The sequence below is a fragment of the Oncorhynchus keta genome, chromosome 28 (assembly GCF_023373465.1).
Source record: "Oncorhynchus keta strain PuntledgeMale-10-30-2019 chromosome 28, Oket_V2, whole genome shotgun sequence".
In the NCBI taxonomy this organism is placed as follows: Eukaryota; Metazoa; Chordata; class Actinopteri; order Salmoniformes; family Salmonidae; genus Oncorhynchus; species Oncorhynchus keta.
The window spans coordinates 32,013,630-32,036,248 of record NC_068448.1 but is presented as its reverse complement, the minus strand read 5'-3'; the positions used below and the strand labels follow the sequence as shown (position 1 = coordinate 32,036,248).

At 41.2% G+C, this 22,619-nt stretch overlaps 1 protein-coding gene across 50 annotated transcripts in view; it reads left to right on the top strand.

Annotated features, from left to right (window-relative positions):
• Positions 1–22,619, top strand: part of LOC118361031 (kelch domain-containing protein 8B) — a 155,984-nt gene that overhangs the window by 2,788 nt on the left and 130,577 nt on the right. For all 50 annotated transcript variants that reach the window (XM_052482783.1, XM_052482773.1, XM_052482803.1 and 47 more), the window contains exon 2: positions 21,275–21,411. The gene's annotated coding sequence lies outside the window, so the exon portion shown is untranslated. The remainder of the gene's footprint in view (positions 1–21,274; positions 21,412–22,619) is intronic.

Below are 22,619 nucleotides of genomic sequence, written 5' to 3'. Positions count from 1 at the left end.
AACAGAACATACATCCCTCCCTACCTTGTAGTCTTACCCAGTATCGAAGGCTTGGCTTGACAATCTCTACAAACAGAAAATACATTCCTCCCTACCTTGTAGGCCTACCCAGTATCGAAGGCTTGGCTTGACAATCTCAGAATGTAATTCAACTTTTGGGTGTTTTGTAACATTTGTCTCTTTCCATTCCAGTAGCTGTGAGTCGGTAAAATCAATGGGGAAGCCAAGCAGAATATAGATTTTTTTACAACCTATGTTGTGATATTGCGTTGTTTGCTCTATAACCCATTAGAAATGCATGTATTGGGCACCGTGATAGCCAATACAAGGCTGATAAGCCACAACCTACCTCATTTAAAAACAGTTCCAAAAGACAACCGTCACACCGTGGAGGAATAAATCAACCTCATACCTTTTGTGTATCATCACAGTTAAGACCGGAGAGTAACATATATCTCCTATTTAAGTCCACAAAGATAATATTGTATGTAACAAACAGTTACATGACCTACACAGCACGGTCAAATGCAAGTTAGTTATTTGGGAAAGTTAATTTCCCCACCTGTTTGCTCAAGTTGTAATAATGTCAGTACTAAAATGTTTCTGAAGCAGCAAGATTAAAATAGCCTATGGGAAATGTAACCGCAATGCCCTTCTACTTTGAGATGTTGTAGGCTAACTATAGAGAAGCCACCAGAATACTCATGTTAACCTGTGGTATCCCCAAGATGTGCATAAAAACAGTGCACTGTAAATATATATTCAGAACCATGGAGAGTTACTGGAGAGCGTGGCCTACCGCTATCAGCACCAGCAGTTGGACAGCACTTCTCTGGCAGAGGCAGCATCTCAACGAGCACATTCACACTGACTCATAAAAATAATATGTGCAATTTAGAAGAAATGTGGAGAATATATGCCAACAGTTCAGGCTAGATAAATAGTTAAGTATTACCATCTTGTGGCGAAGATGGAAGCAAACATGAAACAAACCGAGCTAAAACAATGAATATCATGGTACGCAGACAGAAATGGATCATCTTACAGTGAAGATGACAACACAAACATTAACTACATGCCCAGCCTAATACAATAGAAATGTTAAAACACCAAAAACAATTCAGTCCAATCAATCAGTGTGTGTGTGCGTGCAAAGAGAAAATCATGTTTACTCACCCTACTTGGAGAGGAATGCCACCATCCTCTCTTTCATGCTGACAAATTGGTAAATGACTCTGCCATACAGTAGTCTACTCCACTGGACTTACGTCTATGCAGCACACACCTTTCCATTTACAGTTTCGAGTCTCTCTCGTCTACGACTATTGCATAGGTAGGTTTTTACAGGAAAATGACCTTTCAGCTGATGTACTTGTAACATGAAATCCTTAATTTTCTGTTTCAGAGCACTGCTGTGGGTGATTTAATCTTTATCCCAGCCAGGCTCAGTAATGATCCGATCAAAAACAATGTCCAATGATCTCTGACCTTCATGCACAGCCTGCACTGCTCTACTTTTGAAGTTCCTATGAGTGGCACAAACCAAAGTAGGCTTGTGTTTTCTCATCTTAGCCTTCGTCAGAGATTTTTAACTAAATACTAAACCATCTTTTTTATTTGTGAATGTGTCTGGTCCGGGGACTCTGGCTGTCTTACTGAAGTCATGTTAATCAGGCGTTTTGATTTGAATACATAGATTGTTTTAGTTTAGTAAGGCTACGCGACCTATTTAACCATCTAAATTATGGATCAAGCCTTATTATATGATCTCGTTCCCAATGATGAGTGCTTTAGTTTATTATAAACCCAAAAACTTTTTAAGTGAGAATAGGTATTGGTCTGAAGCCGGGGAAAAAAAGCAAATTCACATGAGCACAACAATGCCTATTTCTCCATGTCTACCAAGGTTTTCCAGCACACAGCTTTGACCTACAGTCGCTATGTTGGTGTTTACTTCAGATTCAAATCTTCTCAAACAGCCAGTCCAGCAGTTCTGAATGTGCGATGCACCGAACTGTCCACTTTTTTTCTGTGCAGTAGCCTTTTGATTTGAACATTTGAAAAGTTTTGGTGTGTGTACTAGGCTATTTGATTGCATTTATATATGTTACAGCACTTTGGTTTCACTAATAATTGTGTTGAAATGGAACCAAATGATCGGTTTCTATCTTCAGCCCTTTTTAAATAGGATAGATGGGCCCTATGGGCTAAGGTTTAGGTCCAATGTGATAGTCTGCCTATAACCAGGATGAGTAGGCCTATAAATCCATTCCTATTCTATTCAGAGTAAAACATAATAATCCAATTGAAAATGAGCCATTATCAGGCTGGTTAATGTGACGCATGTCTGTTGAATTTGATCAAATCCACCCGCACTGAGCCCCGCCCCACCTACTCGGCCAGCTGCATTGCGGCTGTAGCATACTGCATACGTTTTACTAAACGGTTCGTGCTAAATAGTATGCAATGATGAGTACATAGCATGCAGTTTAAGTATGTAGTACGCTAGTATGGGTATTCGGATGCGGCCATTGTTTTCTATTGACAATGTTCCTACTACATTATGTAAGCACAATCAATGCCACTCGCTGCTATTTTTACTCAGTCAATTGCAATATTTGTCAACAACAGTTACAGATTGCACCTTTTACTGTAACACTGTCAGCGCATTGTGATAATTGCCATATGTTCTGTTCTGTAATGATAACCTGCTCAGACTGTCCTTATTTGCATAATTATTTTTACAGTTTGACACACAGCTTTCCTGCCCGTCTTACATAGTAGGAGAGAAGCATTGTTGTGTCTGAGTCCCCATTGTGCTTTTAAATACCACCCTCAATCAGTCTAGAACTGGATGGCACAATGCCTGAGTGTGCCACAGAATAGGACCTGTTCCTGCTGTTCTGTCCCAAACTGCTTCTGTGGTAGAAAAGGAGAATCATTGTTGTGTACTTATAATCAGTGCAATCATGACGCTTTCTAAGAAAAGTTCATAGTTCCTACACTATATACATGTTATTCAGTGAATGCAAATGGTGAAATTGTCCAAATCAAGGAACCTTTTGCTGTATAATTTGTATTTGGAAAGCCTGTATATACAGTACCAGTCAAAAGTTTGGACTGACCTACTCATTCAAGGGGTTTTCTTTATTTGTACTGTGTCTACATTGTAGAATAATAGTGAAGACATCAAAACTATGAAATAACACATATGGAATCATGTAGTCACCAAAAAAGTGCTAAACAAATCTAAATAGATTTTATATTTTATCGTCTTCAAAGTAGTCACCCTTTTCCTTGATGACAGCTTTGCACACTTTTGGCATTCTCTCAACCATCTTGAAGGAGTTTCCACATATGCTGAGCTGCTTTTCCTTGACTCTGCGGTCCAACATCCCAAACCATCTCAACTGGGTTGATGTCGGGTGATTGTGGAGGCCAGGTCATCTGATGCAGCACTCCATCATTCTCCTTCTTGGTCAAATAGCCCTTACACAGCCTGGAGGTGTGTTGGGTCATTGTCCTGTTGAAAAACAAATTATAGTCCCACTAAGCGCTAACCAGATGTGATGGGTTATCACTGCAGAATGCTGTGATAATCATGCTGGTTAAGTGTGCTTTGAATTCTAAATAAATCACGGCAATGTCACCAGCAAAGCACCACCACACCACCTCCTCCATGCTTCACGGTGGTTACGATACATGCAGAGATAATCCTTTCACATACTCTGCGTCTGACAAAGACGCAGACCAAAGGTCAGATTTCCACCGGTCTAATGTCCATTGCTCATGTTTCTTGGCCCAAGCAAGTCTCTTCTTATTGGTGTCCTTTAGTAGTGGTTCCTTTGCAGCAATTTGACCATGAAGGCCTGATTCATGAGGTCTCTTCTGAACAGTTGATGTTGAGGTGTGTCCGTTACTTGAACTCTGAAGCATTTATTTGGGCTGCAATCGGAGATGCAGTTAACTCTAATAAACCTATCCTCAGCAGCAGAGGTAACTCTGGGTCTTCCTTTCCTGTGGCGGTCCTCATGAGAGCCAGTTTCATCATAGCGCTTGATGGTTTTTGCGACTGCACTTGAAGAAACTTCAAAGTTCTTGAAATGCTCCATATTGACTGGCCTTCATATCTTAAAGTAATAATGGATTATCATTTCTCTTTGCTTATTTTTTAAAGTTTATTTAACCTTTATTTAACCAAGTAGGCTAGTTGAGAACAAGTTATCATTTGCAACTGCGACCTGGCCAAGATAAAGCAAAGCAGTTTGACACATACAACAACACAGAGTTACACATGGAATAAACAAACATACAGTAGAAAAAGTCTATATACAGCATGTGTAAATGAGGTAAGATAAGGGAGGTAAGTCAATAAATAGGCCGTGGTGGCAAAGTAATTACAATATAGCAATTAAACACTGGAATGGTAGAATTGTGTGCAGAAGATTAGTGTGCAACTAGAGATACTGGGGTGCAAAAGAGCAAGGTAAATACAGTATGGGGATGGAGTATTTGGATGGGCTATTTACAGATGGGCTATGAACAGGTGCAGTGATCTGTGAGCTGCTCTGACAGCTGGTGCTTAAAGCTAGTGAGGGAGATAAGTCTCCATCTCAGTAATTTTTGCAGTTCGTTTCAGTCATTGGCAGCAGAGAACTGGAAGGAAAGGCGGCTAAAGGAAGAATTGGCTTTGGGGGTGACCAGTGGGATATTCCTGCTGGAGTGCATGCTATGGGTGGGTGACAAAACGGATGGCACTGTGATAGACTGCATCCAATTTGTTGAGTAGAGTATTGGAGGCTATATTGTAAATGACATTGCCAAAGTCAAGGATCGGTAGGATGGTCAGTTTTACAAGGGTATGTTTGGCAGCATGAGTGAAGGATGCTTTGTTGTGAAATAGGAAGCTGATTCTAGATTTAATTTTGGATTGGAGATTCTTAATGTGAGTCTGGAAGGAGAGTTTATAATCTAACCAGACACATAGGTATTTGTAGTTGTCCACATATTCTAAGTCGGAACCGTCCAGAGTAGTGATGCTGGATGGGCAGGAAAGTGTGGGCAGCAATCAGTTGAAGAGCATGCATTTAGTTTTACTTGCATTTAAGAGCAGTTGGAGGCCATGGAAGGAGCGTTGTATGGCATTGAAGCTCGCCTGGAGGGTTGTAACACAGTGTCCAAATAAGGGCCAGAAATATACAGAATGGTGTTGTCTGCGTAGAGGTGGATCAGAGAATCACCAGCAGCAAGAGCAACATCATTGATGTATACAGAGAAGAGAGTCGGCCCGAGAATTGAACCCAGTGGCACCCGCATAGAGACTGCCAGAGGTCTGGGCAACAGGTCCTCTGATTTGACACAGTGAACTCTATCAGAGAAGTAGTTGGTAACCAGGCGAGGCAATCATTTGAGAAACCAAGGCTGTTGAGTCTGTCGATAAGAATGTGGTGATTGACAGAGTCGACAGCCTTGGCCAGGTCGATGAATACGGCTGCACAGTAATGTCTCTTATTGATGGCGGTTATGATATTGTTTAGGACCTTGAGCGTGGCTGAGGTGCACCCATGATCAACTCTGCGGAGAAGGTACGGTGGGATTCGAAATGGTTGGTAATCTGTTTGTTAACTTGGCTTTTTGAAGACTTTAGAAAGGCAGGGCAGGAAGGATATAGGTCTGTAGCAGTTTGGGTCTAGAGTGTCTCCCCTTTGAAGAAGGGGATGACTACGGCAGCTTTCCAATCTATGGGAATCTCAGACGATACGAAAAAGAGGTTGAACAGGCTAGTAATAGGGGTTGCAACAATTTCGGCAGATAATTTCAGAAAGAGAACATCCAGATTGTCTAGCCCGGCTGATTTGTAGGGGTCCAGATTTTGCAGCTCTTTCAGAACATTCGCTATCTGGATTTGGGTGAAGGGGAAATGGGGAGGCTTGGGCGAGTTGCTGTGGGAGGTGGAGGGCTGTTGATCGGGGTAGGGGTAGCCAGGTGGAGAGCATGACCAGCCATAGAAAAATTGACATTCTCAATTATAGTGGATTTATTGGTGGTGACAGTGTTTCCTAGCCTCAGTGCAGTGGGCAGCTGGGAGGAGGTGCTCTTATTCTCCATTAACTTTACAGTGTCCCAGAACTTTTGAGTTTGTGTTACAGGGTGCACATTTCTGATTTAAAAAACTAGCCTTAGCTTTCCTAACTGCCTGTGTAATATTTGTTCTTAACTTCCCTGAAAAGTTGCATATCACGGAGGCTATTCGATGCTAATGCAGAACGCCACAGGAAGTTTTTTAGGGAGCGTTTGACAGTGATTAGGGGTGGTCATTTGACCGCAGACCCACGATGGATGTTGGCAATGAGGCAGGGATCGCTGAGATCTTGGTTGAAAACAACAGTGGTGTATTTGTAGTGCAAGTTGGTTAGGATGTTATATCTATGAGGGTGCCCGTGTTTACGGATTTGGGGTTGTACCTGGTGGGTTCATTGATAATTTGTGTGAGATTGAGGGCATCAAGCTTAGATTGCAGGATGGCTAGGGTGTTAACCATGTCCCAGTTTAGGTCACCTAGCAGCTTGAGCTCTGAAGATAGATGGGGTCAATCAATTCACATATGGTGTCCAGGGCACAGCTGGGGGCAGAGGGTGGTCTATAGCAAGCGGCAACGTTGAGAGACTTGTTTCTGGAAAGGTGGATTTTTAAAAGTAGAAGCTTGAATTGTTTGGGTACAGACCTGGATAGCAACACACAACTCTACAGGCTATCTCTGCAGTAGATTGCAACACTGCCCCCATTGGCAGTTCTATCTTGGCTATAAATGTTTTAGTTGGGATGGAAATTTTAGGGGTTTTGGTGGTCTTCCTAAGCCAGGATTCAGACACAGCTAGGACATCCGGGTTGGCAGAGTGTGCTAAAGCAGTGAAATAAACAAACTTAGAAAGGAGGCTTCTAATGTTAACATGCATGAAACCAATGCTTTTACGGTTACAGAAGTCAACAAATGAGAGCACCTGGGGAGTAGGAGTGGAGCTAGGCACTGCAGAGCCTGGATTAACCTCTACATCACCAGAGGAACAGAGGAGGAGTAGGATAAGGGTACGGCTAAAGTCTACCGGAACTATTCGCCTAGTGTGTTCGGAACCGAGAGTAAAAGGAGCAGGTTTCTGGGCGCGATAGAATAGATTCAAGGCATGATGTACAGACAAAGGTAAGGTAGGATGTGAGTACATTGGAAGTAAACCTAGGCATTGAGTAATGATGAGAGAGATATTGTCTCTAGAGAAGTTTAAACCAGGCGATGTCCCGCATGTGTGGGAGGTGGAACTAAATAGTTGGTTAAGGCATATTGAGCAGGGCTAGAGGCTCTACAGTGAAATAAGACAATAATCACTAACCAGGACACGACAAGACGAAGGACAAATACGTCTGACTGCTACGCCATCTTGGTTTAGCGGTTCTTGCCATAATATGGACTTAGCCTTTTACCAAATATGTTCTGTATACCTCCCCTACCTTACCACAACACAACTGATTGGCTCAAACACATTAGGAAGGAAAGAAATTCCACAAATTAACTTTTAACAAGACACACCTGTTAATTGAAATGCATTCCAGGTGACTGCCTCATGAAGCTGGTTGAGAGAATGCCAAAAGTGTGCAAAGCTGTCATCAAGGCAAAGGGTGGCTACTTTTAAGAATCTCAAATATGAAATATATGTTGATTAGTTTAACATTAATTTGGTTACTACATGATTCCATATGTGTTATTTCATAGTTTTGAGGTCTTCAATTTTATTCTACAATGTAGAAATAGTCATTTTAAAATACTTAAGTGAGTTTGTATGTCTGAACTTTTCACTGGTACTGTATATGTATGTATATATATATATATCTCCGAAATGTTGACGATAAACTTCATAATTAGGGCATGTTGATTATCTAAATGCTACAGCTGCCTTAATGTCTAGATTTTAGTCTTGTTTTTATAACTACCCATGTCAGATAAACGACAGAAACCGATGTGTCCTCAAATATGACATTTTAGTCTTATTCCACTGGTGTAGAAAGATTCAGTCCCTCTGGTGTTTTAGATGTTCTAAATGTTGTCTTCAGACTGTTCAAACCTATTTCATATGGACATTAGATGTAAGACTCCAGTGGAAGTCTCCATGCAGGGGAGATTGCCAGTAGTAAATGCTGTTTTTATCAAGAGTGACGGTAGTCCCTTGTATGTAGCTGGGCCTATATATCCATCATTGGATTCACTAGGATGGAGTCTGGGACACTAAAAATCGTCTGTCACACATGTCCATGGAATGGTCTAATGCTGAGAGAGAGAGACTTTTTGTCTTTCTTTAATGATACTTCCTCAACAACACCACCACACATTACAATAACCAAAACCTCACCACTTCTACAACCGTATATCCAACCATCTTCCCCAGCTATACAGACCCCCCCCGACACACCATATCTCCTGCAACATCTCCACACTTTTTAGCATTTTGTCGAACACCATCTATAGCATGACTAGACCCAGACTCAGCTACACCACCATCTGTCCATGAGTTTTCCATGTCCCATGATCCCTTGCGTGAATTATAGGTGTTATTTCCGGTCAGAAGTAAACGGTTTCTTCACTCATTCATGAGGAGCTTGCCAAACTAATAATGATGTGGGAACACAACCTGACAGAGATCAAGAAGGGTAATATTAGCCAACGTTTACCCTCTATAATTGATGGTTGGGAAGAGGACGTGCAGAAGTGTCCTCGTGTCACGTACGGTAGCATATTTACTTACGTTGTTGAATCCGTAGCTTCGTGAACCAGGCGAGGCAATCATTTGAGAAACCAAGGCTGTTGAATCTGCCGATAAGAATGTGGTGATTGACAGAGTCGACAGCCTTGGCCAGGTCGACGAATACGGCTGCACAGTAATGCATCTTATCAATGGCGGTTATGATATCTTTTAGTACCTTGATTGTAGTCACATTCTAGTAACAAACACTGAAGATAAACACGATCAAAACTAGTCGACCTACCTATTCTTGTGACATGTTTGTCAGCTCTCCTGCTAAGGGGGCGTCTCTTCTCTGGTGGCCTCTAATAACCCAGAAAGAGCGTCGGGTATGTGTTATCCTGTGTTGGCGTCATATCAACAAAGTGAAACGAGCAAACATACACATTTTTCAGGAGCTTTTTTAAGTTAAAATTTTTGAGGCAATTTCTTTTCGCTTCATCGTCTTTTGGGAGGTGATGGAAACAGTACCATCTGACGGGAACATTGTGATTTAGTTTTAAGTTTATGGTCGAAACACTCCAATTTATGCCAATCATGAAGTTTTGTCTGGTTGTATGTACAACCACATTGTCCCCGAGCTCTGTAACATTTCATCATCCAGCGAGTGAATATCTTATTATTGCTTATCCCAGTTAGCTTGCTTCTAAAACCAAAAATACCACAGCTACTTCTGCCGGAAGTGCCACCCATAATTGATTCCCCAGTAACCTCCCCAGGAAACTTGTGGATAGCATGACCTGACCCAGCCTCATCTACACCAACATCTATAGCATGACTAGGCCCAACCTCTGCTGCCTGCGTCTCATGGCCCCCTGCCCTGCATGTTGACCTCAATATTGCCCAATATTGCCCATTGTACCCTCAACCTTGTCTACGGCCTTTATGTGGGCACACAAACCTCTTATGCTCCAAATCCCCACACTCAATCCACTGCAGACTATCTGTGCTAGCAAACCTTGCGTAGAGCCCCTCCCCATGTCTCACTTTAAAATGCACGTTTAACTGTTGCTCAATGTTATTCAGGTACATGAATATTTGCCTCTGGAACTGAACCACTGATAGAGGAAATTATAGTTGAAATGATTAATTATATATACATTTCTGATTAAAACCATTTATTCTGATACTATTATGTTATGATATGAAATGCATGGGTTCTTGGTTCTTGGCTGTTACTGAAAATGTAAGCAGAACGAATTAATTGTCTGTGCCTCTCGGGCAGTTTAAGGGGGAGAGATGCTATAGCTTTTCAGACAGATAAGAAATGTTTGGGTGGTGTTCCATTAGTGGAGAAAAGTATATCTTTTAGACAGTTTGGAATGTAGTTTTATGGGGGGAGTAGAAGGACAGTCCAGACCTAAAAACAATGGGCTCTTGTGAGAATCGGAGAGAGGGTGGGGAACTGATGATGTCATTTTCAGTTTATAACCTGTGGAAATATGTGTATGTGTTTAGTACTCTCTTGTAATAAACGCTGTTACCTTTGGCTTTTAAGACTGGTCTCAATCTACTTCATGCATAATTAATGAATTTACAACTCATTAATGAATTAGAAATGAGTGCGAATTGGTTTTGGCAATAAAACATACAGGAATTTAGAATTACTCTATCAACAACATGCTTAACGGCATCTGCTCCTGAAAACCTGCCGACAGTACACGAAAACTACTTTCAAACTTACCAAAACGACGCAACTCTTTCCAGATCTGAACATCCATAATAAATGGAGGCAAATTGGCAACTACCGCTCTTGTTGAAGGAGTTGAAAGAGGGGAAATTGGCACCAACATGTCCCTTACAAATATTCCACTAGTAATTAGCCTAACCACTAAATTGACTCTTTTCTTGAACACAACCACAGCTTTGTTCATTCTGGATGCAGAATGTATAAATTCAGCTCCTACCTGTTCACCAACCACAAGCAGAACCTCCTCCACCTTAACTCCATTCTCAGGAACACACCTGAATCCATGCTGTAATGACGGCATTGTCTCCGCGCTAGGCTGCAAAGCCATCGCACACACCACACCATTCGGTCCCAGCATCAAAGCTGGGACCGAGAGACTGCAAAAAAGCTTCTATCTCAAAGCCATCAGACTGTTAAATAGCCATCACTAGCACATTAGAGGCTGCTGCCTATATACATAGACTTGAAATCACTGGGCACTTTAATAAATGGAACACTAGTCAACACTCGTCATTTTATAATGTTTACATATTTTGCATTACTCATCTCATATGTATGTATTCTACTGTATCTTAGTCTATACAGCTCTGACATTGCTCTTCCGTATATTTATATACTCGATTCCTTTACTTATATTTGTGTGTATTGGGTATATGTTCTGACATTGTTAGATATTACTGCACTGTCGGAGCTAGAAACACAAGCATTTATGTGACCAAAAAAATATCATTTGATTTGATTTTTAGGAAACTAAATCTCCGTCCCCTTCCTCCCTAACTTTGAACAAAAATAGTGGGTACCGCTGAGAGAGAGCGAGAGAGATGTAAGTTTTCGTACACCACATCCTTGCTAAATGGAGATGCTTTAACATGTATCACAATCACTTTAAAACCTGTTCGTTGAAAAATGTGGTTTCTGATTAAGTAAAAACATTTTTTCCCTAAATAGTTTTTCAGTAGAGACGTTCTGCTTACTCTTAATGTAGTGATTAAATCTGCTAACAACAGATAGAGATGTAATATAATATATGCCATTTAGTAAATGCTTTTTTCTTTGTTAGGATAAATACATGAGTAACAGGTTTGATTATCGAGAGGAGCCCAAACCCAGGAACCATAATTAGTGATTCCTAGAGGTGTGTGAGAGAGGAACAGCAGTCTCTCTCCTCTAGTGAAGCTTCTTCCTGACTGTATGAGAGGTCTGGTGGATGGCTGTACACATCCCTCACTTAACCCTGCCACCCTGCCCTCCATGGGTCTCTGCCGGCCCTCGGTGACCCACCGGAACCCCAAACCCATCACGTTAATAACAGTGCTGTTTGAAGCCATGCTCTGATGCTTTGATGCCAATTTCAAGGATGTCAGGGGCAGATAAAGTGTTCAGGCTCAGTCATGGGATGGGAAACGGGTATAGTAGCTGAGATTGTGGCGTTAAACTGTGACGTATCGGTTGTAAATGCAGCCATAATTTATTGCTTAACCAATTAAAAGGGATATCTGTGGCCAACCATATCCTTTTTAGCCGCTGGAGGGTTTGCAACAGGAATGGTTAGATGTCCCTCCATTGTGGATACATTCCAGGCTTTCCCTGTAGGTATTTCCTGATGATCTTGTAATTTCCTGATTGAAATCCCCAAGGAATGGGTTAGTACTGCCTGTACACCCATGACTGCGTGGCCAAACATGACTCCAACACCGTCATTACGTTTGCAGATGAGACGATGGTGGGCCTGATCATTGAATGCAAAACGAGACAGCCTACAGGGAGGTCAGATCCCTGGCACCAGGGAAACAGCCTCTCCTTTAACATCAGCAAAACCAAGGAGCTGATCATGGTCTACAAGAAACAGGAGAGCACGCCCCTACTGTCATCGACAAGGCTGCATTGGAGAAACAGAAATACCTTATTTACATAAGTATTCAGACTCTTTGCTATGAGACTCAAAATTGAGCTCAGGTGCATCCTGTTTCTATTGATCTTCCGTGAGCTGTTTCTACAACTTGATTGGAGTCCACATTTGGTCAATTCAATTGATTGGACATGATTTGGAAAGGCACACACCAATTCAACAGTTGACAGTGCATGTCAGAGCAAAAACCAAGCCATGAGGTCGAAGGAATTGTCCGTAGAGCTCCGAGACAGGACTGTGTCGAGGCACAGATCTGGGGAAGGGTACCAAAAAATGTCTGCAGCATTGAAGGTCCCAAGAACAAAGTGTCATCCATCATTCTTAAGTGGAAGATGTTTCGAACCACCAAGTCTCTTCCTAGACTGGCATTCCGGCCAAACTGAGCATTCGGGGGAGAAAGGTCTTGGTCAGGGAGGAATTGGTATTTGGTATTTTATTAGGATCCTCATTGGCTGTTGTAAAAGCAGCAGCTATTCTTCCTGGGGTCCACACAAAACATGAAACATAATACAGAACATCAATAGACAATTAGTCATTTTTATTAGAATCACCATTAGCTAACATCACCATTAGCTAACGCCGTAACGGTAGCTGATCTTCCTGGGGTCCAACACCAATTAACAAGACATTACAACCAACCACAATCAAGACTTCAAACATTCAACAAGTAGACAGTACAGATAATTAAAATACCTGACAGAAAACACATTTAACATTCAGTTGATGCTTTCTATTTGCTGTCCAGTCATATGATATATCACATTAGATGTTTTTCTTGAAGGTGGATTTAATTTTTGCATGAGAAATATGGATTGGTAAAGAGTTCCATTTAGCTATAGCTCTATATAAAACTGTAGATTTAAGGCGATTTGGCCTTGACTTGGGTTGTCTTAGCTGCCCTGAATGTGCCTGTATGGGGTGGTGGTTATTATGCATGTTGCTAGTATGTACTAACTGCACTGAAAGAAAAAAAAAAAAATATATATATATATATATATATATATATATATATTTTTAAATATAACATTCCGAAAGAAAATCAGAAGACTGGATAATAATTTGTTTTTAACGTGATGCCATGAGAGATTCTGATGCATTTAGGTAATATTCATACAGATAGAGCAATGAAGGGCTAATCTGGAAGCCCTGTTCTGAGCCATTTGGAGATGTTTTATATATTTCTTTGCTGCAGATGACCATATAACCAGACAGTACTCTAATTGTGATAGGACCAGGGATTGACCATATAACCAGACAGTACTCTAAGTGTTATAGGACCAGGGATTGACCATATAACCAGACAGTACTCTAAGTGTGATAGGACCAGGACAGTACTCTAAGTTGACCATATAACCAGACAGTACCATATAACCAGACAGTACTAAGTGTGATAGGACCAGGGATTGGCCATATAACCAGACAGTACTCTAAGTGTGATTGGACCAGGGATTGACCATATAACTGGGCATTACTCTAAGTGTTATAGGACCAGGGATTGACCATATAACCAGACAGTACTCTAAGTGTGATAGGACCAGGGATTGACCATATAACCAGACAGTACTCTAAGTGTGATTGGACCAGGGATTGACCATATAACTGGGCATTACTCTAAGTGTTATAGGACCAGGGATTGACCATATAACCAGACAGTACTCTAAGTGTGATAGGACCAGGGATTGACCATATAACCAGACAGTACTCTAAGTGTGATAGGACCAGGGATTGACCATATAACCAGACAGTACTCTAAGTGTGATAGGACCAGGGATTGACCATATAACCAGACAGTACTCTAAGTGTTATAGGACCAGGGATTGACCATATAACCAGACAGTACTCTAAGTGTGATAGGACCAGGGATTGACCATATAACCAGACAGTACTCTAAGTGTGATAGGACCAGGGATTGACCATATAACCAGACAGTACTCTTAAGTGTGATAGGACCAGGGATTGACCATATAACCAGACAGTACTCTAAGTGTGATAGGACCAGGGATTGACCATATAACCAGACAGTACTCTTAAGTGTGATAGGACCAGGGATTGAATCACCTGATTCAGTGTACTGAATGTTACATTCTCTGAACATTTTCTTGTAACAGCAATTCCCTTAACCATCTTAATAACTATATTATGTATGTGTTCGGACCATGATAAAGCTGTGTCCAATGCCAGGTAAGTTAATTTTTTTCACTTGCTCTATATGCGTGGGGCGGCAGGTAGCCTAGTGGTTAGAGCATTGGGCCAGTAACCGAAAGGTTGCTAGATCAAATCCCTGAGCTGACATGGTAAAAATCTGTCGTTCTGCTCCTGAACAAGGCAGTTAACCCACTGTTCCTAGGACATAATTGTAAATAAGAATTTGTTCTTAACTGACTTGCCTAAAGGTTAAAAAAAAGTGTTCTATTCATCTACAAATTCAATTGGGGATCAACAGCAAGCTTGAACCAAATACATTTAGTTTTAGAAATGTGTTCAAATCAACCCACTCAGACACCATTGTTAGTTCACTGCTACATCTGTTACCTCATTATATTCTCATGCTGCGCTATACATTGTGGAGCGATCTTTGTTTATTACTGAAGGTAAATCATTAGTGAAGGTAGTGTAGAGAAGTGGGCCTAGGCAACTTCCACAGTGTATATCTTCACTTTTTTTAAAGCTACCATTAAAGAACACTTTTTGCCCGTTGTCAGACCATTACATAAGAAATAATCCTTAATTTGTACAGATACATTTCTTTCCAATAATTTACTTAACACAGGCAGCAAGCTTAAAGGACGACTATTAGGACCAGTGAATGCAGATTGTTTTTTATCCTTAGGTAGTCGAATAACCTTTGACTCTTTCCAGACTTCTGGGCACACCCCATACATCAAGCACTTATTAAAAATACGAGAGATTGGGGTAGATATTTGATAGGCTGTAACTCTAAGCAATTTGGCGTCAAGATTATCTGGACCAGGTGACTTGCCATCCGAAAGAGACAACAGCATCCTTTCTAACTCTTCCCTTTCTACTTGATTAAATTCAAAGATGCATTGCCTCTCCTTCATGATACATTATTTTATAAGGGTATATAACACGGAGCCATCAGTTGGAATCAAAGCATTCCTCAACTTGTCCACTTTGCCTGTAAAATATTCATTAAAGCAGTTCTCAAGGACAGGCACACACAGCCAACATATCAATGCATACACACAAACTATCTAGGTCAAAAAGTGGAGAGGCTTTGTGCCACGAGGTGTTGCTTTATCTGTTTTTTGAAACCAGGTTTGCTGTTTATTTGAGCAATATGCGATAGAAGGAAGTTCCATGCAATAAGTGCTTTATATAATGCTGTACGCTTTCTTGAAATTGTTCTGGATTTGGGGACTGTGAAAAGACCCCTGGTGGCATGTCTGGTGGGATAAGTGTGTGTCAAAGCTGTGTGTAAGTTGGGATTTTCAACACATGGTTTCTCCTCAACTCTTAGCCAAGAGAGACATTCATGCATAGTATTTATATCAGCCCTCTGATTACAATTAAGAGCAAAACATGCCGCTGTGTTCTGGGCCAGCTGCACCTTAACTGGGTCTTACCTTGCAGCACTGGACCACATGACTGGACAATAATCAAGATTCGACTAAACTAAAGCCTACAGAACTTGTTTTTTGGAGTGTGGTGTCAAAAAACCAGAGCATCTCTTTGTTACGTCTAGACCTCTCCCCATCTTTACAACCATTGAATCTATATGTTTTGACCATGACAGTTTTCAATCTAAGGTAACGCAAAGTAATTTAGCCTCAATTTGTTCAACAGCCACACCTTTCATTTGCAGATTCAGCTGAGGTCCAGCACTTAAGGAATGATTGGTACCAAATACAATGCTTTTTTTAGAGATGTTCACGACCAGTTTATTACTGGCCACCCATTCCAAAACAGACAGCAACTCTTGAAGGGTTTCAGTGACTTCATTAGCTGTAGTTGCTGATGTGTGTATGTTTGAATCATCAGCATACATGGACAAATGTTTAATGCCAGTGGCAGGTCATTGGTAAAAAAAAGGAAATAGCCCTAGAGAGCTGCCCTGCGGTACACCACACTTTGCACGTTTGACATTATAGAAGCTTCCATTAAAGGAAACTCTTTCAGTTCTATTAGATAGCTCTAAATCCACAATATATGAATCCACGTTTTTTCAACAACAGGTTATGGTCAATAATATCACTGACATCTAACAGTACAGCTCCTACAATCTTCTTATTATCAATTTCTTGCAACCAATCATTAGTCAATTTTTCCAGTGCAGTACATGTTAAGTGCCCTTCTCTATAAGCATGCTGAAAGTCTTTTGTTAATTTCTTTACAGAGAAATAGCATTGTATTTGGTCAAACACAATTTTTCTCACAGTTTGCTAAGAGCTGGCAGCAAGGTTATAGGTTTGCTGTTAGAACCAGTAAAGGCCACTTTATCACTTTTGGGTAGCAGAAATCCTTTGGCTTCTCTCCAGGCCTGAGGACAAAGAAAATCCTTCTTGGCTCAGATTAAAAATATGACAGATAGGAATGGCTATAGAGTCAGCTCCCATCCTCAGCAGCTTTCAATCGAAGTTGTCAATGCCAGGAGGTTTGTCATTATTGATTAATAACAATAATTTTCCCACCTCTCCCACACTACCTTTACATAATTCAAACTTGCAATGCTTTTCTTTGATTATTTGTTTTTCTTATGCATAAATACAATTGCTCACTGTTCATTGTTGGCATTTCCTGCCTAGGTTTGCCCACTTTGCCAATGAAATAATCATTTAAATAATTGGCAACATCAAATGGTTTTGTGACGAATAAGCTATCTGATTCGATGAAAGATGGAGTAGAATTTTTCTTTATGCCCATCATTTAATTTAAAGTGTTACAAAGGAGGTTATTTTTCCACCATTCTTTAAATCATTGATCATGGCTTCATAATACATTTTATTCACAAAATTTCTCAATTTGCTGTAAATCAGCCAGTCAGATGTGAAGCAGACTTATTAGCCACTCCTTTTGCCCCTTCTCCTTCAACCATGCAGTTTTTAAATTCCTCGTCAATCCACGGAGCCTTAACAGTTCTAACAGTCAGTTTCTTAACAGGTGCATGTTTATAAATATTTGGAAGAAGCCATTTCATAAATTCATCAAGTGCAGCATCTGGATGCTCCTTTTAAATCACATCAGACCAGCAAATATTTTTAACATCCACATAAGAGTCACAGCAAAATATTTTGTTTTATCTCTTATATACTATTTTAGGCCCAGCTGTTGGAATTGTAGCTTTCCTGGATATACCCACAATGTTGTGATCACTGCATCCAATGGGTACGGATACAGCTTGAGAACAAAGTTCTACAGCATTAGTAAAAATGTGATCAATACATGTGGATGATCTTGTTCCTGTAGTGTTTGTAAACACCCTGGTAGGTTGATTAATAGCCTGAACCAGATTACAGGCACTGCTTCCTCTCAGATTATTGGTGCAGATTACAGGCAAGGTTCCTCTTGAGCGGACAGCTTGATGAAAACCATGCAATGGTTTTGGTCCCCAAGTAAGTCAACCTCACTGTTTACATCACATACACTATCAAGCATTTCACACACATTATTTAGATACTGACTGTTAGCACTTGGTGGCCAATAGCAACACCCCAAAAGAAAATGCTTTAGATGTGCCAAGTGAACCTGCAACCACAACACCTCAGTAACACTTGACATAAGATCTTCTCTAAGCATTACAGGGATGTTGCTCTGAATATATACAGCAACACCTCCCCCATAAGCGTTTCTGTCTCTTCTTTAGGTGTTATATCCTTGTATTGCTACTGATGTACAGTTGAAGTCGGAAGTTTACAGGTTGGAGATATTAACTTGTTTTTCAACCACTCCACAAATGTCTTGTTAACAAACTATAGTTTTGGCAAGTCAGTTAGGGCCCAGACTTTGTGCATGACACAAGTCATTTTTACAACAATTGTTTACAGACAGATTATTTCACTTATAAATCACTTGTATCACAATTCCAGAGGGTCACATGTTTACATAAACTAAATAGACTGTGCCTTAAAACAGCTTGGAAAATTCCAGAAAATAATGTCATGGCTTTAGAAGCTTCTGATGCGGCTAATTGACATAATTTGAGTCAATTGGAGGTGTACCTGTGGATGTATTTCAAGGCCTACCTTCAAACTCAGTGCCTCTTGGGAAAGAAATCAGCCAAGACTTCAGGAAAAACATTGTGGACCTCCACAAGTCTGGTTGATCCTTGGGAGCAATTTCCAAACGCCTGAAGGTACCACGTTTGTCTGTACAAACAATAGTGTGCAAGTATAAACACCATGGGACCACGCAGCTGTCATACTGCTCAGGAAGGAGACTTGTTCTGTCTCCTAGAGATGAACGTACTTTGGTGCGAAAAGTGCAAATCAATCCCAGAACAACAGAAAAGGACCTTGTGAAGATGCTGGAGGAAACGGGTACAAAATTTTCGGACCTTCCCTTGGTCGTATTCTCACGGGGCAGAAATCTCAGAGACCAATTGGTAAACTCTTGGATGTGGTAGCCGTTTCTCAGTCTCCCTCTCCGGAATCGAACCCTGATTCCCCGTTATCCGTGGTCACCATGGTAGGCACAGAAAGTACCATCGAAAGTTGATAGGGCAGACATTCGAATGAGACGTCACCGCCACAAAGGGCGTGCGATCGGCTCGAAGTTATCTAGAGTCACCAAAGCGGCCGGGGCAACCAAGATTGACCCGCATGGGTTTTGGGTCTGATAAATGCACGCATCCCCGGAGGTCAGCGCTCATTGACATATATTAGCTGATTTACCACCTCAAGATATTCCTGAACAACGTCTATTTGCGCCCCGAATTACAAATGTAATGGCTGTGCTCAATGCAATGGCACTTATAAATGTAGATCCTTCAAACACCCACAAACAGGGAAATCGATCCCAATAAAAGGTGTTATTACGTGCTCCACTAAGGCAGTTATTTATCTTATAACTTGTCCTTGTGGTAAAAATTATGTAGGTAAAACAAAGCGCGAATTAAAAGTATGTATCTCAGAGCATCGTAGCACCATTAGGTGTAAAAACTTTACTTATCCAGTTGCGGCCCACTTCTTGGAGGCAGGCCACTCGATTTCGTCTCTTCGTTACATTGGCATCAAACATGTCACCCTCCCTAGGAGAGGGGGTGACCTTGATAATTTATTGTTAAAACGAGAGGCTGCCTGGATCTTTAATTTAAAGACCCTTGCGCCCTTCGGTCTCAACGTAGACTTTGATCTGAAGCCATTCTTGTGATTATTGTGACCCTGCCATTGTAATTGTTTTGTAAACTTGTGTAGTTAAATTAATCTATGATTGTATGCTATCCATTTGTTGTTTGTATGCTGTTCTTTGTATGACATTTTAATATTTCATTATTAACCAATGATATTAGGCCACTCTTAGCCATGATTACAGACACCTGTGTCTTTTGACACTATATAAACGAGTCATCCAGCAGTGTTTGTGATTATACCCTGATGAAGACAGCTTGGCTGTCGAAACGTTGGTATTACATTTTTGCATCTGAGCTCTTAGAGTGTGCGGCTCTCTTTCATTTTCAAGTTTCTACTCCGCTGGCCAGCACCTCGTCTTAATAGGTGTGCGTTTCTTTTTCTTCTAAAACAAAATCATCTATATCCACAGTAAAATGAGTCCTATATCGACATCACCTGAAAGGCCGCTCAGCAAAACCGCCATAATAAAGCCAGACTACGGTTTGCAACTGCACATGGGGACAAAGATTGTACTTTTTGGAGAAATGTCCTCTGGTCTGATGAAACAAAAAAACAACTGTTTGGCCAAAATGACCCTCGTTATGTTTGGAGGAAAAAGGGGGAGGCTTGTAAGCCGAAGAACACCATCCCAACCGTGAAGCACGGGGGTGGCAGCATCATGTTGTGGGGGTGCTTTGCTGCAGGAGGGACTGGTGCACTTCACAAAATAGATGGCTTCATGAGGAAGGACAATTATGTGGATATTGTGAAGCAACATCTCAAGACATCAGTCAGGAAATTAAAGCTTGGTCGCAAATGGGTCTTCCAAATGGACAATGACCCCAAGCATACTTTCAAAGTTGTGGCAAAATGGCTTAAGGACAACGATGTCAAGGTATTGGAGTGGCCATCACACAGCCCTGACCTCAATCCTATATAAAATGTGTGGGCAGAACTGAAAAAGCGTGTGCGAGCAAGGAGACCTACAAACCTGACTCAGTTACACCAGCTGTCAGGAGGAATGGGCCAAAATGCACCCAACTTATTGTGGGAAGCTTGTGGAAGGCTACCCAAAATGTTTGACCCAAGTTAAACAATTTAAAGGCAATACTACCAAATACCAATTGAGTGTATGTACATTTCTGACCCACTAGGAATTTGTTGAAATAAATAAAAGCTGAAATCATTCTCTCTACTCTTATTCTGACATTTCACATTCTTAAAATAAAGTGGTGATCCTAACTGACTTAAGACAGGGAATTTTTACTAGAATTTAATGTCAGGAATTTTGAAAAACAGAGTTTAAATGTATTTGGCTAAGGTGTATGTAAACTTCCGAGTTCAACTGTATCATCACATGAATTATCTAAGTGAGTCTCGGAAATGTCTAATATACGAATGTTTCTTGATGTTAGCAAGTTATTGATTTCATGAATCTTATTTCTCAGGCTGCATATTTTATTATGGGCTATTTTCAACCATTTCCTGGGTAGCTTATCAGAGATAGACATAATACTGAAAAGAGCAAACAAAGCAATATAAAAAAATATACATTCAGTAGTTTATTAATCCATTTGTGTGTGTGTGTTTGCTGCAGGGTTGAAGCTACGAACCCATAGGCTTGGGCCTGTCATTGCGGATGTAAGCAATGTTTCCACGCACTCTGGCAGCTTTCATGGCTGGGATCAGTTCTTTCCTCTTCTGGCGCACAGCTTCAGGATAGTCCTCATTGAGGTAGATATACGTTCCTCTAAAGTTCTTGGCTCTTTCCAGAACATCTACCTTGTCCTTGAACCTCAGGAACTTGACCACTATCGGCCTGGGCCGGTGGTGGGTTTTCCAGTCCTTTAGGCACGCTCCACCTCAATCTTCCTGTGCTCCATCTTCAATTTCTCAGAGATAATTTCTCTCACCTTGTCCTCAGACTCACTTTGTCCTCAGACACTTTGTCCTGCAGGTCTCATGTGGAGATTCTGCAATTTCGTCCAAAACCATGTTGTTCTGCCTTGATTGTCCCTTTAGTCTGATTTATATTCTCAATGACTTACAGAACTGCAAACTGTTCTTCAGGTCCTGGACCTCTGGTCAGGTCGTCCATGCTTTTATTAGTAGAATCCACTAATAAATAAAAATCCACTGGACAAAACACTTGAAGCTATTTTCTTGTTGTTGAAACAACTGCTTGTAGGTCTCTTTTTGTTAATTTAATAAAAGATCCTTCACGTGTGATAGACACCACTGTACTCAATGTAACTCCCGTCGGCTTTGGTCTTTGTCATGATAGCTAGCAAAGTAGGTTTACGCTGTTACTCCTTGCAGTTCCAGACAGGGCAGGTCACGAGGAAAATTGGAAACCACAAACAGCACGGATCTAGACAGCCACATACCCGGAACAATCCGCTGTCCCAGCCACAATGGCCAACCACGTCGCGGGCTGCGTTCAAGAAAACCACGCTAGCTTGATATGCAGCTAGCCAGCAGCTAGGCTAGCTGCGACGCCAAATAGCTCCTCAGACCGGTCCTTGGTTGGCAGGATCACTGGAAAGAGACCAGCAGTCCCAGCAACTGATGCCAACTGCTTTGTGTGATCCAAACTAAGAAGCTAGCTAGCTTTCTAATAAACTTTAAAACAACAAACCTTTCAAACAAAAGGTGACCAAGAACCTGATGGTCACTCTGACAGAGCTCCAGAGTTCTTCTATGGAGATGGGAGAACCTTCCAGAAGGACAACCATCTCTTCAGCACTCTACCAATCAGACCTTTATGGTAGAGTGGCCAGATGGAAGCCACTCCTCAGTAAAAGGCACGACAACCCGCTTGGAGTTTGTCAAAAGGCACCTAAAGACTCTCAGACCATGAGAAACAAGATTCTCTGGTCTGATGAAACCCAGATTGAATTCTTTGGCCTGAATGCCAAGTGTCACGTCTGAAGGAACGCTGG